Here is a 7,975-nt window from a genome sequence, read left to right as displayed (position 1 = left end):
GGAAGCTTCCTGGGCATTGACACATTGAAGAATGAGCCTGACACTTGTCCAATTACGCTCAGCGCAGGTAGCCTTTGTTGGAGTTGACATTCAACGCAGGTAGACAGTGGAGCAGTTGACATTCAGCGCAGATGCTCAGTGGAGCAGTTGACATGATCCAGAATTGGCTTGTTTTTGAGTGTTTTCAGGTGGAGAACTTCTGTGAATTGCTGTGGTTAGTTGGCCTTGTTCCTCTAGGGGTAGGAACAACATGTTTAGGAACTTTGGATCCCTTAGATTATGGACATTTCATGCTCAATGCTGTAAGGCAAAAAAATGTCTATAACAGTTTCCCCCTAAAGTATGATGCCGTTTATCGGGTGAAATGCTTTATCCAGGAGGGTCCGAAGTTCATCCATCTGCTGGGAGGAGACCTGTAATAAAATACAATACAATACATTATGATTCATACTTCTTTCATGATCTAGCTGAGGCGGGCATTCCCATGCTCAGCTTTATAAATTCATTTTTGTACATAGAATAGACGATCGTCTGATGGTAGACTGATAATTTTGGCGAAATTATCATCCTTTGAGTAGGATGATCATCTGCTGCAAAGATGTACATGTCAAATGTCTTTATCTTTCCTGAATATATATCGCAGCCCGGATGGATGAAACTAGATCCGGGCTCTTCAAACTCGTTCGATCTTCACTCTATGTACAAGTCGATCCATGTGAGAATTGCGCTGAAGTCGAACATGGAAAGACATCGCTTGATTACCGGTCAATGATGTAAACCGTTAACAAGCGAGAGAGGGATCACCGATAATGATAATGACCCTCAAGGTACTGCAGTACAATTCACGTGGTGTGAATAAAGGACTTGGCGTCGAACACCATGCAAAATCTTCTGGTCGAAGGTCATTGATGTATACCTGTCGCCGGAAGTGAGAAACTTGCCATTGAGGCATGCAAGCTTCAAAGTACTGAAGGGGTTGTTCCTAGATCAACTTCTTGGATAATGAGCTGATGTCGACAAGAAGCGATCCGTCACAGGAGGGCCTTAATGAATCCCACATCAGTGACACGGAACAGAGCTAATGATTTTAATGGAGGTGAAAACGATCTGTGACATATGATTCAGGGTGGCGGTCATGAATGGATGAAGGATAATGTATGGCAGTGGATGGGACCCGGTTGACTCTTTCTGAACGACTTCTCTTGAACATATGGCGACATTGATGCGATGGATTGGTAGCATTACCCCAAATATGGATGGTATGGCGAGACCATGGTGATGTGACCGGTGAATGAAACAACCCAACCCGAATGTGGTACGGAGGAAAAGTGTCATGTTCAAGAGCGACCTGCTACCATCAAAGTTTTCTTGATTTTTCCCAATTTTTCCCCAGTCATTGCTGACCAGTACCTCTTTATTTTTGTCAAGCTTGAGGATGATAACATATGCTTGTTCTATAACCTGCCCTTCGGGCAAGCCCATCGCTATGTTTTAACGAGCCTAGCGATAGTGAAACTCGTTCTCATCTAAAGACAAGTTTGTCGCTATTTAATAATTTTAACGAGTCTAACGACAAGGATAACTCAGTCCTTTTCATTTTTAGAGAGTCTGAAAAGGTACATAAAGTTAACTCCAAAATTCCTTTTTCGTCATCTAATCCCTTAAGTCCGAAAAAGTATAAAACAATACAGAAGGGATGAGTTTTCGATAATTTTAACGAGCTGAATAAAACAAGCGCTCGACCTTTTTGTGCAATAATCGCTCAGGTCCAAAAAGATTAAAATCTAGAGGAGGGATAACTCTTCCTGTCCTTTAATGAGTTGGAAGGCCAAAACTCGGCAATCTTTTCATATTTTACAAGTCAATTGAAAAGAGCTTAAAGAAGACTCGTCTTTTGAGGAACGAGTGATAAACAGGGATAGCAACCGATTCCAGGTACAGGTTGGAATTTTCCAATCACGGCAGTGTCACAAGGATGGCTAGGTGAAATCACTCTTCGCAGCTGTTCCTCAAAATGGGTAAACAATCATATGGAGGTGAACGATTGGCCAAATGAAAAGTGGAGGTGGCAGGTGCAAACACGACCAAGGCTTTTATGGCTGATAAGGTTACGTACACAATGGTTATTTTACCGGTACTGGGTTCATTTTTTAAAGAGCTTGAATGCGCCAAAACACTGCTCAATCTTATGTTTATTTTTTAACGAGCATGAACTATGTGCTAAAACTGCTCGGATCTTGCGTTTATTTTTTAACGAGAATGAACTTTATGCTAAAACTGCTCGATTATATAGTCAAATTTTGATTTTTACCATAACTAGCTTTTCTCTTTTCAAGGATAGTACTGCATTCTTAATTGCTGCATCAAACTTAGTTAGAAATGAATAACATTTGCATGAAAATGAGATTATAACCCTAATATTTCGCTTTGAACTTCGTAAAAAGCCATTAAAAGGTGTTTTTACCTCTCATTTTACCATTTCATTTGAACTTGGTTTGTTGGAGCTCTGGAGGCGCCTCTTCCTCTTTAATTTTCACCAGCTGATTCCGGGAGATTCTGCGGACGATTTTCAGCGTCGTCTGGACCAGGTAGGAGCTAAACCCTAGCTCTTTCTTTTCATGGTTTCCTTTTTCAATTTTGTGCCTGTTTTCCTGTCCCCATGAGCCCCTGGGGTTTTGCTAGGGCGCTCTGGAATCAGCGCAGGCAGTCCATTCGAAACCTACGCTGAATGTCAAGCTGCCTTAAGGCAATTTGACCTTCAACGCAGGTAGGACACTTGCAAACTGCGTTGATCTCAGAAAAGTAGTTCTATGCACAGTTTTTTGATGAAATTTTGCCAGTTTCTCATCAAATTCAGGAACTTACTCTTTCTCTTGTTTGTTTTGCAGGGATCTTTGAGCAAAATGTCCCTTACATGGCGAGAACGAGAACATGAAGAGGAGGACATGATTGCCCTCCATGACCCTGTCACGGTGAACGCGCTGCGGAACTGTGGTCTGCTGAAGTTTTTCCGTATCTCTAGCATGAGAGCACAGATCTCTTTACTGCAGTATATGCTTGATGCTTGGGATCCTATCAACCAAGTATTCCAGATTAGGGGAAAATCCATCCCCTTGCCCATAGAGGACATTTACTTCTTGACTGGGTTGTCAAGGCGGGGTGCCCCCATTTCTTTGTCAGGTTCAGCCCTGGGGAATGACTCCGTGAGAGATTATGTCCGTCAGTATTGCAGGGAAGGTTCCCAGCCGAGTAGAGACGGCAAGGTTGTTATCTGTGAGATCGCTGACAGGTCTCTCAGGTCCATTCTGTATACTATTGGTAGGATGGCCGGTAGCGCATCTCTACATGTTGCCAACAGATCTTATGTGCAGCACGCCTTAGAGTGTCTCCAACTGAAAGTATTCAACTGGTGTGATGCAGTACTTGTTCAGATGAAAAGTCAATTGACCAAGGTAAAGGACGGGAAGCTGAAGAATTTTGGATATGGTTCTATTCTGACTGCCTTTGCCTTGGAGAAAATACCACTGATGCAGCCTCAGTATATTGCACTCGACTTGCCTTCTCCTACCGAGCCACGCATGCAGAGATGGGTTGATCACATGTCTAGGCATGCTAGTCAATCTCAGATTACTTTCACTGATACCTTCTTCAGGTGGTTCAAGCGCCAGGAGATGGTCTATTCCGAGTACCCATATGTTGGCATGGATTTCCGAGGTGATCCGGATTTGGTGCTACCGGATGGCGAACAGTGGGGCGCTATTGGTAAAATATTTGACCATATTACTGTTCACTGTTCTTATTCATAATGTTGTTGTGCTTTATTCTATCAAGGCTTATAATCAAACTCATGTGTGCATGCAGATGTTGGTCCTGTTCGTCCAGCAGCTCGCCCGAAAGTGCCAGTTGTCGCTCCAACAGGGGGGACTGCTGGGAGAGTTATTCTCCATGATCTTGATGTGGCAGAGATTCTTACAACTGTGCAGGAGCAGGTTGAGAGCCTTACTCTTGGCATTCCCAATGTGAGGATTGATGAGATACCTTTACAGTTGCAGCACCATACTACTGGTGTGCCTAGACGATGGACTCGTCTCTTGCGCATGATTGCACAGGCCGTGACGTGCTATCATGAGCATCACTAGGCTAGGGTGCCCCCTAGCATTTTTGAGTTTTTGGGTCATATGACCGATTTTGTCTTGGTTACAGAACATTATGTATGAACGATAAACAGTTTATATATATTTAGATTTTTGAGTTTTATTCTTGTTGAGTTATATGATCCATATGTACAATCATTGATGATGTGTCCCTTTTTATAAATGTCGCAAATGTCTATCTAACACATAGTTTGCTAATGAGTCGGTTAATGTGTTTAAGTTTCTGGAAATATGCTGGTATTGAATTGAATCAAATCGCCTTTCCAAAATCTTAACCCTTAGGAACATGCGATAAATAGCTGGATTGTGAACGGAATATATACCATTGAGTTGTAGTATTACGAGCTGTGAGTCTAGCCTGACGATTAGTCGGCGTATGCCACGGGTGATGGCATTAGAGAGTAGCTCTATCAACGCACTATACTCAGCGATTTTATTCGTTGATTGCCCAATACACACACCTCTGAAACTCACTAACTCGCCGCTTGGATCAAAAATGGCCCAGGCTGCGGAGGATAGGTTCCGCGAACTACGACTCGCTCTGTCGGCATATCCAACGCACGTCTCCAGAAGGTTTGACATCTGCAACAAATGAAAAAGGTGGATCACACGACCAAAACAAATACTTTAGCGAAAACAAAATACAACAAAAGCATACAGGTTACTATTTAAGCATAGTAACGCTTGAGGTACAACCCATTACGGGGTTGCGCCAGCGGAATTCCGTCATAATCCATTAACTCGTAGGCTCCTTTTGCTAACACTCGTTTAACAATATAGGGGCCCATCCATAAGGAATTAAATTTACTTGCTCCCAATTTATCAGATTCTTGGTCATAAAGCAAGACCAAGTCACCTTCTGAGAAGACACGGGGTTTGACATTTTTGTCGAACTGCGCCTTGACTCGTTTCTTATGGGCTTCGTTAGCCAAAGTGGCATCACAACGGGTTTCATCCAATTGGATTAATTCCAAGAAACGAGCCTCTTCTTCCGAAGTTCCGGGGAGGAGATCAATTGCGAGTTTAAGCGACGAAATTTCGCACTGGATTGGCAAGACTGCTTCCAGGCCATACACCAGTTGGAAAGGTGTGAACCCGGTTGCGTTCTTTACCGACGTTCGGTAAGCCCACAAGGCTGAGTACAGGATTAGGTGCCACCTTATTTTATGAACCTCGATCATCCTTTGCAACATACGCTTCAGGACCTTGTTGATTGCTTCAACTTGTTCGTTGGCTTGCGGATAATACGGGGTAGAGCTGTCGTGAGATAGCCCTAGCTTGGCAGCTAATTCAACCATCATGTGATTGCGAAAATGCGATCCATGATCTATCACTATAGCGTGTGGTACGCCGAACCTGGCGACTACATGATTGAAAAAGAAAAGGCCAGCTGTTTCACCAGTGTTATCCAATGTAGGCATCGCCTCGGCCCATTTGGTAAAATAGTCAACAGCGACTATAATATACCCATGCCCCCCGGTCGAGGTGGGGTTACATTGCATGAAATCGATGCCCCACTTGGCGAAAGGCCCAACAGCAATTATCGGCTGTAAAGGTGTGGGTGGTCTTCTGGTTTTGCTATCGAAAATTTGACAAGCATGGCAACTTCTAACTGCGGTTATGCAATCTTTGAACATGGTTGGCCAGAAGTATCCTGCTCGTAAGATTTTCTGTGCTGTTGCATATCCAGATTGATGCCCCCCACACGCGCCTGAATGACACTCATTCAGGGCTTTTTCGGCCTCCTCATGGGTAAGGCACCTCCTCAGGACTGTATCGATACCACGACGGTAAAGCGTATCACCGACGATCATGTAGTCTTTAGCTTGGTATCGTATACGTTTCTGTTCTGAGTGAGAGGTGTTAGGACTGAATTTTTGGGTTTGGAGATAAATTATGATATCTCCATACCACTCATTGCTTGTAGATATCAGAAACAAACTTTCGTCCACGATTGACTCTTCTGATGTTTCATCGTTGGACAACGATGGGAGATCGCACAATAATTCTGCGAAAACTGGAGCTTTCTTTGATTTGGATTTTACAAATTCCAAATCAAGCTCTTGAAGGATCACTATCCATTTTGAATATTTGCCCCCCAGCAACTGTCGCGACAGTATATAAGTCATGGGGTTGCAATCTGATAAAATGGTAGTTTTCCGAAAGAGGACATAATGTCGAAACCTTTGAATCGCTTGAACAGCTGCAAGTGCTAGTTTTTCAACATAAGAATATTTACTTTCTGTATCATTTAAGTTTTTACTTAAATAATATATAGGATGTTCAATTCCATCGACTTCTTGAACTAAAACCATCGCAATGGTCGTATCCGCTGCAGCCAGATACAGGTTAAAATCTCTTTGATAGTTCGGGGCGTACATTAATGATGCTTTTACTAGACAATCTTTCAGAGCATCAAAGGAAGCTTGCGCCACCTGGTCCCAGACGAAAGGTACATCCTTTTTCAAAAGACAAGTATAACCTTTAGCAAGTTCTGCGTAATTTGGAATGAACCTCCTCAGAAAGTTTGCTTTCCCTTGGAGTTTCTGAATCTGAAGCAAATTTGAAGGTGGAGGCAAATTAATGATTGCCTGAACCTTGCAAGGGTCAAGACGAATCCCATCCTTAGAGACTACAAAGCCAAGTAAACGACCAGAACTGACGAAAAACACACATTTGTGCGGATTGAGTCTTATCTTGTAGTGTCGGCAACGTAGAAATATCGCTCTTAAATGCTGCGGATGATCAGTCCGCTTTCGTGAATGAGCCGGAAGGTCGTCGAGATAAGGTTGAACGATGTTCTTTATGTCATGGAAGGCATAATTCATTGCCCTCTTAAACGTCGCCCTTGCATTCTTTAAACCATAGGGTAATTTTCGATAACCGAATGTGCCCCACGGACAAATAAATGCAGTCTTTGACTGGTCCTGTGGGCGGATATTTATTTGATTATACCCGGAAAATCCATCCATAAATGAAAAGATTTCACATCCGGCGCATTCATCAATTATTTGGTCGATGAAGGGTGTAGGGTAGTTGTCCTTCGGACAAGCTTGATTTACAACCCTATAATCGACACACACTCTGATTGTTCCTTGTTTTTTCATAACAAGGACAATATTCGATACCCAATCGGTTAGAGGAACCGGGTAGATGAATCCAGCATGGAGAAGTTTCTCAACTTCTGCCTTAATGGCAGCGGCTTTCTTGGGGTGCACCTGCCGAAGCCGTTGTCTTACTGGTTTGACATCAGGATACATTTTAATTTCGTGTTCAACGATACTCGAGTCTATGCCTGGCATTTCATCATATGACCAAGCAAAGACATCTCTGAATTTGCAGAAAAGAGCGTTATATATTTCCAGTTTTGAAGGGGAACAACCTTTGCCGACATAAATATTCTCTACAACATTTGTTTTAGTCGAGATATTTATGGCTATAGTCTCTTCAATATTGGATAAGTTTCGCTCGGAATCCACCGTATTTACAATATTTGATAGGAATTCAAAAACTGAAGGGTGATAAAGATATTGTTGAGTATCTTCTTCATATTCCGGAAGAAGGGGACAATGGTGGTAATCATTCCATGGTGCCCCCTCAATCAACATAGATTGTAGAATTCCTTCGTCAGTCCCATGCACTTTCGACCAAGGATCTAATGGGGTACCATATTCTCTAGACCTATCTACCCAAACGCTTGACGAGCGTTGATTTGGGTTCGCCTCCCATGCTCGAAACATTGATTGCTACAATATTTCTATAGGGCTTGGGGGCAGAACCATTGCATGATCCATGTCGACATCGTCCTTTGCGACCTTCGT

This window comes from Pinus tabuliformis, chromosome 2_1 (genome assembly GCF_031772625.1).
Source record: "Pinus tabuliformis cultivar Carrire ecotype Pingquan chromosome 2_1, CPIR1, whole genome shotgun sequence".
Classification (NCBI taxonomy): Eukaryota; Viridiplantae; Streptophyta; class Pinopsida; order Pinales; family Pinaceae; genus Pinus; species Pinus tabuliformis.
This window is presented reverse-complemented; position numbering follows the sequence as displayed.